Source organism: Cebus imitator, unplaced genomic scaffold (assembly GCF_001604975.1).
Source record: "Cebus imitator isolate Cc_AM_T3 unplaced genomic scaffold, Cebus_imitator-1.0 Scaffold649, whole genome shotgun sequence".
NCBI classification, from domain to species: Eukaryota; Metazoa; Chordata; class Mammalia; order Primates; family Cebidae; genus Cebus; species Cebus imitator.
Genome location: NW_016107964.1, coordinates 341,660 through 353,941, shown reverse-complemented (window position 1 = coordinate 353,941; position 12,282 = coordinate 341,660). Strand labels below are relative to the sequence as shown.

At 34.9% G+C, this 12,282-nt stretch overlaps 1 non-coding gene across 1 annotated transcript; it reads right to left on the bottom strand.

The window, feature by feature from the left end:
- Positions 1 to 5,091: 5,091 nt before the first annotated feature.
- Positions 5,092 to 5,225, bottom strand: LOC119469416. Its single transcript, XR_005198213.1, has one exon. It is a non-coding gene; the product is annotated as a small nucleolar RNA SNORA20 (small nucleolar RNA).
- Positions 5,226 to 12,282: the final 7,057 nt, after the last annotated feature.

Here is a 12,282-nt window from a genome sequence, read left to right as displayed (position 1 = left end):
CCGATCTTGAACTCCTGACCCCAGATGATCCACCTATCTCAGCCTCCCAAAGTGCTGGGATTACAGATACGAGCCACCACTTCTGGCCGAATTAATTTAAAGTGACCTCACATTTAGTGTCCCCAGCCCCCATCAGATGCAAACTCACATGCTCCCATAGGCTTTGACACAATCCCGCAGAAACAATTACAAGACAAATCATAGGCTGTCATGCCAAATTATCGTGAAATGCACACAGAACAAAGGCACCAGGAGGGACAGACTTCAGGTATAACAACCAAATGCACAGTCTTCAAATACTTGCATAAATGCACACTGATTTTTAAAAATGCATATGTGATACCAAAAAAATCTATTGATTGTGACTATGATTTGAAGCCATTAGAATTTAAAAAATCTTGATACATTATGGTGCATATTCATTTAGAGTGTTAAATTGGATGTAACAAAAGCTATGTTCATGAAATACAGTTTGTCAAGGGAAGCTTCAAATAGATTTTAATTTGGAATCTATTTTAATTTAATACAGGAATCCAGCATTTAACTTTGTTCTTAATCTTTTGCATTTATTTTATTATTAATGTTTTCTATTATAAAAGTAACTATTGTTGGCAAATTTATATTGATATCCCTATCATTTTCCCTTAAAGTGCTATACAATATTATTTTTTATACAGCATTGGTAATTGTGTTAGGTTGTTTTATTGCTGCTGTAAAAAGTTACTGTGAGCCTCATGGCTTAAAACAATACAGATTTCTTTCTTTATAGATATAGGAGCCAGAAGTCAGAAATAGGTCTCATTGGGCTAACATCATGGTGTCCACAGAAATTCAAGAGGCTCTAGGGGAGAATTCATTTCCTTCTGTTGTTGATTGTGTGTGTGTGTGTGTGTGTGTGTGTGTGTGTTTTAACCATGTGAAAATAAAATTTCAACAAGGGTACTGTAGAATAGGTTGTACTGAGTAATAGAAAACTTTAATAATCTCACAAATTTAGCTGAGGAATTGTCCCCAAACATATAAACATACATGTTGTGTGTGTGTATATACACATTTTTAATGCTCCATATACTTTATGCATTATCTATATATGCACCTTACATATATTAGCTATGATATATATTTGATATATTATACTTATATATTTTATATATTATACTTTTATATTTTATATAAAAGATATACTTTAAATATAATATACGTTCATGTGAAAAAAATATATAATACATTTTAGTAGACATGGTATTTATATCCAGAATTTTGAACACCATTTTTAGCAAAAATTAAAAATGATATACAGTATCAAAGGAAATAATAGTTTGCCATTTCTCATAACTGGGGAAAGACAATCTACCAAGAGTGCTCAATTGAAACTGTGCAAATTTTACTATGCAGCCATAAAAAATAATGAGTTCGTGTCCTTTGTAGGGACGTGGATGAACCTGGAAACCATCATTGTCAGCAAACTGACACAAGAACAGAAAATCAAACACCGCATGTTCTCACTCATAGGCGGGTGTTGAACAATGAGAACACATGGGCACAGGGAGGGGAGCATCACGCACTGGCGTCTGTTGGGGGAAAGTAGGGGAGGAACAGCATGGGGTGGGGAGTTGGGGAGAGATAACATGGGGAGAAATGCCAGATATAGGTGAAGGTGAGGAAGGCAGCAAATCACACTGCCATGTGTGTACCTATGCAACAATCTTGCATGTTCTTCACATGTATCCCAAAATCTAAAATGCAATAAAATATATATTAAAAAAATAAAAAATAAAAATTAAGTCCCCAATTTTTCAAAAAAAAAGTTCAAAAAAAGAAGCAAATCAATCCAGTTGGCATAATTTTGTGAAACTTCATTAAATCAGGAATAAAGAAGAAAATTCTTAAGCTTCCAGAGCAAACATCACACACACCACCACCACCACCTATACTACATCCAAGTGAACAATAATCCCATTGAGATTAGAGTTATTTCTTGTATATTTTATTGAAAATAAACTTCCTATTACTACTGTAAACAGTGATCTCTCTACCTTGCCATAAACAGAAATTAACAAAATATATATTATCTTCTTTATTTTTAAAAATACTTTGTCAAATATTTATAAGATGAAGGAAATATAATTTGTTATGACAAAGCCTGTGATCAAGAGTACCTCTCATCACAGTCCAAGTCTGATATGGTTTGACCATGTCCCCACCCAAATCTCATCTTGAATTGTAGCTCCCACAATTCCCACACGTAGTGGGAGGAATCCAATGGGAGATAAGTGAATCATGGGGGCAGGTTTTTCCCATGCTGTTGTCATGATAGTGAATAAGTCTCATGAGATCTGATGGTTTTATAAAGGGCAGTTCCCCTACACACACTCTCTTGCCTGGCACATATAAGGCGTGCCTTTGCTTCTCCTTTGCTTTCCATCATGATTATGAGGTCTCCGCAGCCATGCTGAACTGTAAGTCCATTAAACCTCTGTCCTTTATAAATTACCCAGCCTCAGGTATGTCTTTATTAGCAGCATGAGAACAGAATAGTGCACTGTCTTAGGCAGAAAAACGGTCCCCAAAGATGTTCACATCATTTTATCTGGAACTTGAGTATATGTTATATCCCATGATGAAGGGAATTATAGTTGCAGATGTAAGTTGAAAGGCTAAACTTAAAGAGATTATCCTGAATTACCTAGGTGGGTTCCATATGATCCTTAAAATTATAAAAAGGTGTCAGAGGAAGAATCAACCCAATGTTGATGCCTTTGATGACATTAGAAGGCACCATGGAAAGAAGAAGGGCAGCAACTTCTAGAAGCTGGAACGTGCAAGGAAACAGATTCTCCCTTACAGAGAGAACCCAGTTCTTCCAACACCTTGATTTCAGCCCAGCGACATTCACTGAGGACTCTGGACTTTCAGAACTGTAAGATAATAAATTTTTGTTGTTATAAGACATCAAGTTTTTGGCAATTTGCTATATCAGCCATAGCAAGATACTTTCAGCCCACATACAACATGCCACAGAATTATGTGCCTACCATTCCATAAATTTGTACACAATTGTGCTCCACAGATGTACATTCATTGCATAATTTTTGAGTGGTTTTAACAGCATATGATTGGGGTCACATTACATACCCTCTTGTGGAACTTGATTTTCTCCATAAGCTTTGTCTATGAGACACATGCAGACTTATAGGTGGAGTTATGCTTCATTTCTCTTTATTGTATTGCTATACTTCATGCTTACTTTTAGGATGACAGCATATCATAGGTTTCCCCTATTTACACATAGTTTAGTTATTGTTAATGTCCCACCTATTAACAGGTGCATTGTACCTGCCTTTGCAAAAGTTGTTATCAGTGAGAAAATTATAACAGTAAGCTAAGTTAACCCAATCCCCAGGTTGACTTTCCCTTAATTATTCCTGGGCTATTGGGCCAAATTAACTTTGGAAGATGTTTAGGCTACAGTTTAAATGATAATAGGCATTGCCCCAAACCCACTTTTGTAAAGCTGATGGGAGGCCATCAGCCTGGGGAGTGGAGAGGAGCTTGAGGCCTGCAGACATAAAGGATTGTCAGCCGTTATTCCAGAGGTTGTAAGATATGCAACATACCCAATTACTCCTGCAAATTAAACACTATTGCAGATTGGTCTTTTGAGATATCTTTCCAGGTTTTTCGCATGCCAGACACCCATGGCTCCACCTGGACCAACAACCCCACTTCTGTGGCCCCACCCAGAAGCAATTTGGCCCAACAGGAGGACAGCTTCAACCCCCTATGATTTCATCTCCATTCCAACCAATCAGCAGCAAGCATTTGTTACCTAGCAACCCCCATCCACTCCCCCAAACTGCCCTTGAAAAATCCTAACCTAGGAACTTTGAATAAGATGATTTGCACAGAACTCCATCTCCCACGTGGCATGGGAAGACTTGTGTCTATTAAACTCTTTCTCTACTACAAATTCATGGTCTTTATACAATGGACAGGAAGAACCTCTCAGGTGGTTACAAGGTGAGTTCTAACCATTTTACAGCTATCATCAACAATGTTCATAAGAACATAATTCTACATGTCTCTTTAGGAAACATAGCCAGAAGGCGAAAGAATGGGTTTAGGATGTATACTTTACTTTTCAGATAATACCAAATTGTTCCACAAAGACATCACAACAAAACACACTCTGACTCACAGTATGTGAGATTCTGCTGTCTTCAAGAGAGGTTTCACACCTATCGTCAGATTTCTAAATATGTGCAATCTCACAGATGTAAAATGGTAAGGTTTTACAGTTTAGTTTTTATTTTTCAAGTTACAGGTGAGGTTGATTATATTTTGTTTATTGGTCATAAATATTTTATTGTCTTTGAAATGTAGCATTAAAACTCAAATACTATTTTATCGTTCTTTAAAATACAGTTTTGAAGTGTTTAATGTATTTCAGATATTTATCCTTTGATGTTTATGCCTAGGCTAGTCAAACTATTTATACCCCAAAATAAACATATTTGAAAGTGAAAGGATATACTATTATTTCTGAACAAACTGGGACATATGGAAGCCTAAATCTTTGTTGCAAATATCAGCTGTTAATGAATAGAATTTAAAGTTTTAATATGAAAACTTAATCATTTTCTTTACTTATTTTATATTTATTTTTATTCTTTATGAAGTATTTGGCTGGGCATGATGGTTTATGCCTGTAGTCCCAGCTACTGGGGAGGCTGAGGCAGGAGGCTCACTTCAGCCCATGAAGTAGAGGCTGCAGTGAGCTGTGACTTTGCTACTGCACTCCAGTCTGGGCAACAGAGCCAGACCCTGTCTCTTAAAATATAAATATATATATATATATATATATATGTGTGTGTGTGTGTGTGTGTGTGTGTGTGTGTGTGTGTGTGTATGCGTAATATATATATCTATGTACACATTTATATAGAAATATATATTAACTGTATATTTTTAATATATAAATTTAACTTGATGTTATCAATGTATTCTTCTACATTCTGTTTCTAAATATTTTAAGGTTTTATTTTGTGCAAGATGTATCTTTTTCATTTGCTTTTCTTTTTCTCCCAAAAGCAACAACTAGTCCATGCAGAAGAGATGAAAATAGTAGTTACTTAATGTCAATTTACAATGGTCCAATATTATTTTTTCCTGTGAGTATAACTGGTCATATCATTGTGAGACTATACCAGCAAATAAATGGGAAGACACAAGATCTCTTCTTAAGATCTCTCTGGAAGTTAATTTTTGAGATGTGAAATTGTGCTTTTTCCTAGTATCCCGGCACTACTTGACAAATAATCTCTCTTTTCCCCACTGTTTGGTCATTGCATTTCTCTCATACAAACAGTTTTCATGCTTCCTAGTGTTGGTACTAATCACTCCCATGTGAGCCATCGATATTTAATCCCTGTGTATTCACCTTACTCTTTTCATTACTGCACCTTCTGGAACCGTCGGCACTCTTTTGGACAAGTTTTGATCTTTGCATTCACCTTCAGAAGACTGTTTTCTGTTCTTGTTTTAGCTAAAGACAACAGATCCACTCTAATCCTAAAGTGATTGTAATGGTATATAAATTTAGTGGGACAAATGAAGGAACAGGCTTTATGCTGACTTTCTAGGTAAGATTCCCAGAACACTTTCTAGAATCACTAAATTTTATGGGTCTTTTTATCCTTTGCTATGGTTTTTAAAAGCTGAAATTCTGAGAGGTATGTCCTCTAGTTGACATAGACCGACCCTGCACGTCAGTCCCTTCAGGCTGCTATAACAAAAACACCATAAACTGTGTGGTTTATAAACAACAGACATTCATTGCTCACGGTTCTCATGGCCAGAAATTGAATATTAATGCATGACAAATTCAGTATCTGCTAAGGAGTCACTTCCTAGTTATAGATAGTGTCTTCCCACTGTATCCTCACATGGTGAAAGGGGCAAGGGAGCTCTTGGGGTGTTTTTAATTATTTATTTATTTATTATTTATTATTATTTTTTTGAGACCGAGTCTTGCTCTGTTGCCCAGGCTAGAGTGCAGTGGCATAAACTTGGCTCACTGCAACCTCCACCTCCCACGTTCAAGCCGTTCTCCTGCCTCTGCCTTCCTAGTAGCTGGGATTACAGGTGCCCACCACTTCAACCAGCTCATTTTTGTATTTTTAGTAAAGACAGGGTTTCACCAGCTTGGCCAGGCTGACCTCGAACTCCTGACCTTGTGATCCACCCACCACAGCCTCCCAAAGTGCTAGGATTACAAGTTTGAGCCACTGCACCTGGCCTCAGGGGTATTTTTTAATAAGGCACTAATCCCATTCACAAGGGCTTCACCTTGATGATGTCATTACCTCCCAAATTTTCCACCTCCTAATACCTTGAAGATTAGGTTCCAACATACAAATCTAGGGGGACACACACACTCAAATCCATAGGCAGATTCAAATGAATGCCACACTTCACTCCCTGTTCTGCCACTGAATATCTACAAACAAGGCAATTATAATAATATGCACCATAATTGTTGCAAAAAAACTGAACACACTCCTAACCATGTCAGTCAGCAGAAGCAAGAATTCCAAATGCAATTGTTTTCCCAGAGGTTTTCAAATCTTACAAGGATGGGTCTGCTTAACATAAATTGGGTTGTGTTTGGCCTCAGGTTGCAAATCCAGCAACATGTAGATTTTAGCATTTTAAATAATGCAACAAAATCTACACAGTGTTTTAGAAGGCGCTAGTCTTTATTATATGAGAGAATTTGTTCTTTAAGTTCCACAGGGAAATCTGTTGGGAATCTGATAGCATGTACATGGGATTTGCAATTATATTAAAGATAGAGGATTTTCTTAAACACGACTACTTCATACTTTTGTTTTTTTTAATTTTTTCAATGAAACACAATATAGAATCTTAGTTTTCTCCTTAGTATTATTATTATTTAATATGGGATCTCACTCTGTCACCCAGGCTGTATTGCAGTGGTGCAATCATAGTTCAGTGCAGCCTTCAACTCCTAGGCTCAAGCAATCTTCCCTTCTCAACCTCCCAAGTAGCTGGGACTACAGTCTTGTACCACGATGTGCATGTAATTTCTTTAAAAAACTTTTTTGTGGATAGAGTCATGCTATGTTGCGTAGGTTGTCTCAAACTCCTGACCTCAAGTGACCCTCCCACCTTAGCTTCCCAAAGTGCCGGAATTACAGGCATGAACCACTATGCCCACACCTCAAGTTATTTTTTCTCATTTGTTAGCTGTATTTTATAGGCACACACATATACATGCATGCTTTCATATGTACACACACATGCTCAAATATGTATACCCAAGCACATATACACATACATTATGAATACTGTTTTAATATATGCATATATATAGCTTCATACAAATGTTAATATATACAGTTAGCAAAATATTTTGTGCTAATATAAATTATAGCTTTTTATAATATTAATATAAATTATATCTTTTGAAAATTACACATTGTTATTGCTGGTTTAGGAATAATTTATTCTCTATTTTTTAAGGTTTAACTATTCCAGCTATATAAAAACTATGTTGATAAGCCCATAAAAGTATGCCTCCAACAGTAAAATTCCCTGGAAATTTGCAGAAGGTGACAATAATATCTTAAAAAATATGTTTTTCCCTGATGTGGGCAGTGAATATAGGATAGAATGTTTTATCACAGCATTGCCAGGAAATTAACAGTTGGATAGTGGTCACTCAGTGACAAGTAAAGTGACTAGACATAGAAATTCAACCTTCCTTTGATCATGTAAAATACAACAAGCTCTGTTAAAAAGCATGAAAGTTGAACTTGAAAACCATTCAGGGGTGTTTTGCTTCCCTCATAGATGAGTACTCACACTCGAAGTTCATCTTCAGCTAGGCTACATGTGATTAAAGACCACCAAAAAACTAAGATAAATTTTTATTCCCATGTAACTGAATAATTTAGATGAGCAGCTCTTAAAATTACTTTGTTCTGAGGATTATTTTTATTAATGTCCTCAAAGCCATTTAATTAGCTTATTTCTCATCTTTGGTACAAAACTGATGAAAAGAAAGTAACTGTGACCAAAGTGGAGAAGAACAATAGTGATCCCTTGGTTAGGGATGAAAATAAAAATACAAGCACATTAATTTCATGGATATAAGTTCTGTTAAGGCAAATACCTTAAATATTTGGAAGCCACCTTCAGTATACCTAATGTTCAAAACCACTTGTTTAGGTTTGCATTTTATGTTTAAAAAATACAACTGCAGATTATTTGGTTTCATTCTATTTGTGTAGCATTTGACTGAGAATTGGTGTGTTTTGCTGGAAGGAGGTTTTTGTTTATTTGTTTACTTGTAAATATAAAATTTTCTACTTTTCTAAATCATCTACAGGATCACTGTCCTTAATTCAATACTTGGTGCCTAATTCTTCTCCTAGAAATGTTTTTCTTTTAAAATCATATTTATAATTATATACACAATATTAATCTGCTGATGATGATCTTCATTTCTTCAACTGATTTTGATGCATGTGAGTAGCCTTAGCATTTAGAATAATTTCCACTGGAACTTTCTTTCATTAAGAAAATTATATTGTTTTCTTCCCTCTCTTCTTATATAATGGGCTAAAAGAAGTATAACCAGAAAATAGTTTCTAATACAAATATAATTGGTAATTTGATTTAAATTATAACACTATTTTATATTCAGAGTATAGGATTTCTATGGTAAACAAAAAAAAATATTTTTTGCATTATTTTTTAAATAGTCATCATTTAAGGCTTAACAATGTAACTTATCAATTTGATATGTTTTTAAATTTTAAACATACATCCTCCTATTTTAACTGACTTTATTACCACTATAGTCTCTGAGAATCGTTCTCTTATAGAGAGCAATAAGAAAATTTTTAGATTTATAAAAAAAAAGAAACACCAAAAACCAAAACACAAAGCAAGAGAACATAAAGCTATCAATTCCTGAGCACGAAAGAGAAGGAAAAATATGATCATTGTTGAATAATGTCCCATTATGTTGAATATGTCCCAATGTTGAATAATGTCCCAATATGTCCTATAGCTCCTCATAAAAATCTTAGCTGGAACTTTCCTATCTAAATTTCTAGCTATGCTGTTGGAATATTAAGTAGGGGAGAAATGCCCCATGTTATGGCAATTCATTATTTTTTCTTCTATGTGCTTGTGAGTTCAGCCTTTTGGAATGATACATGACCTTTCCACAAAGAGGCTGTTCTGATTGCTGTTGATTTAATTACACAGATGAACTTTAACTGCTGAAAAGTAGTACCTCAGCCATTTAATGCAAACATAGCTGCCTCTCTTATCCTTTATTATAAAATATCCTATTAAACTTCAAAGTTGGCAGAATCAATTTTACTTCTTACTGTTTTCCCTGATGTAATGCTGGAACTTTAAGTACTTCTTCTCCTTCCTCCTTCCTCTCCTCTTCTTCCTTCTCCTTCTTCTTCCTCCTTCATCTTCGTCCTCCTCTTCCTCTTTCTCTGTAACAAAGTACACTACATACAGTAAGAAATTTACTTCTTTTTTCTTTAGATGCACATTTTGCTTATTCCCTTGAAACCAATTAAGATATTTTTGCATAATTTAATTATTTTCTAGCAAAGGGAAAACATATATCTATAAGAAGAGAATAGACAATAGCTATCCAGAAAGATAAAATAGGACATGTGTTTAAGTGGGCCAGATCTCAATTAATCAACTCTTATATTACTATTCATCATTACTGTTTAAAAACCTGGAGATGACAAACACAATTGATACCTCCTGGAGAACCTGCCTGAGGCTCTTCTTGAGGAATATATTTGTCTGTAATACAAACACAAGACGAATGTGTTTCACTACAATGTTAAGATGGTTACAATGCCATTAAGCAAAGGGACTTTTTCAGCTCCCTTATAATCTTACGGGACCACCATCCTACATGCAGGTTACTATTGACTGAAACCTCGTTATATGGCTCATGAGTATGTCTATATTTCTATCCGATCTACATATAATCTTCAAAACTAGAAACATGATAGGTTATTCAAATTGCCCTGAGAAATCTGCTTTTTTCTCTGCATTGTATGGATAGTCCAAGTTATTTCTGAAATGCAGACAAGAATGTAAGATATTGACCTCTAACCATTCACTAAGCTCCATCTTGAATTGTGCTTTAATTTTGACCTTCAAAGAGTCTTGGCTTCATTGAGATGCAGCCAGCAACCACATGACAACTGCAATTGTCATATTTAAAGAATATCTGTTAGTGTATCTCTTAAACTCTGTTTGAGTCAGGAGGGTTTTGAATCTGTTCAATGTTTTATCTTCCATTAAGGCTTACAGGTAGACCAAAATAAGTAATATTTATGGCAGGCAATTTATTTCAAGAAAAATTAAATTTAGTTTAGCTTTCCTTTTCCTTTGATTTTAGGCAAATCTTTCTTTTTATGAGAGTTTAAACTAATTTATTTTCATTTTTGTTGATTTTAAAGTATGCATTCTTACTAAAACATGCACCTCAAAGGTGATTATCTGCCTATATTATACACTGACAGAACACATATATGCATAGTAACGTATTTTGAAAAATATTTTCTATTTTCTACACTCATAACCTTGTTGACAGGTTTTAAATTTTGGAAGCAGATCTTGAAGTTTTAGTTAACAGAATACAGATGAAATCTCAGAGGTTTTCAAGGACATAGCTTGCCTATACATTTTTCCTTAGGGATAAAAAGAAAAAGACATAAGAAGTCGACATTAATCAAACTAAACTTTCTGAATTCTGAGTAGTTCTGACACGCATTTATCTATTTTCCACTGAAAATTCATTCAAAGTACCGTCTCTATATAAATGTTTAAATATTAATTTTGCTTCAGTTTTAGAATAAATTTCATTTTATTTTCCTTGCTTGTGTATGTTTTATGTAACTTGGTGGAGTCCAACTTAAAATGCTCTTTGTGGAGTCTTAGTAAGATAAATAAGCAAAAATGAGGAAAGGGGCACAGGTTGGGGAAGAACAACTGTTGTTAGAGATGGCTAATCACACACAACCCACTGGCACAACATCCTGCTCCCAAATGGCTGGCTCCGCACATAGCCCCAGGGGCATGGCCTTATTCAGCACATGGTCCCATGCAGCATGACTCTATAAAACTTCCCTCCAGCCTCTGCCTATTTGCAGACAGTTTTCTTGCAACATACCTTCAGCTTTCTCGAATATATCTTCCTCCTTTATCCACAACTGTCTTGGTAAATTATTCTACCACCTGCAATGCTGGCCCCAGCCAGTTGCATCCATGAAACTATTTTCAAAAACTAAAACACAGAATAATGACAAAATATCTACTTTAGTATTTAATCAGAAACTGTGGCCTCACATAAGATGATGAGCATATTTCAATCAAAGCTATTGGCCGGATGCAGTAGCTCATGCCATCACTTTGGGAGGCCGAAGTGGAAGAAGCACTTGAGCTCAGGATTTCAAGTCCAGCCTGGGCACCATGGTGAGAAACCATTTCTATTTTTAAATAAATAAAGAAAAAAACATTATTTAACAAAATATTAACTCAAGTTTTGATCTATATTCAATATTCAATTCAGAAAAAAAGTTGTTAGAATACTGTTTATTCTGACTTTTTTCATTAAATGTGTATTTCTCCAATATATTTCAAGTTTTCCACAATAAACACATTGTCTTAGCAGTCAGACGAAAAGCCCACACTTTGTATTCTTTGTTGTTTTGAGAAAGTAGCTAAACTGGCATACGTTATACAGTCATTCGTTGGTATCTATGGGGAATTGGTTCCAGAACTCCTATCGATACCAAAAATCATGGGTACTCAAGGACCTGATATAAAATGGCATCTTAGTTGCACATAACCTATGCCTATTCATTCCTATACTTTAAATCCTCTCTAGATGATTTATAATACTTAATAACATATAAATGTTATGTTATCTACTGCATTGTTTTGTAATTTAAAATTCTGTATTATTTTGTATTGTATTGTATTGTTATTTTGTATTGTTTATTTATTTTTTCCAAGTATATTTGATCCTCTGTTGAATTCTTGGAGGTGGAAGCAACGGATGCAAAACACTGACTATATATGTATATCTGTATACCCATATGTGAGTGTGTGCACATGCTTGCATGTGTTTGCATGCGTTTTTTCTTTTATTCAGATTCATGTCTTATCTGCAAGTGACAAAAGTGACAATCTTTTTTTTTTTTT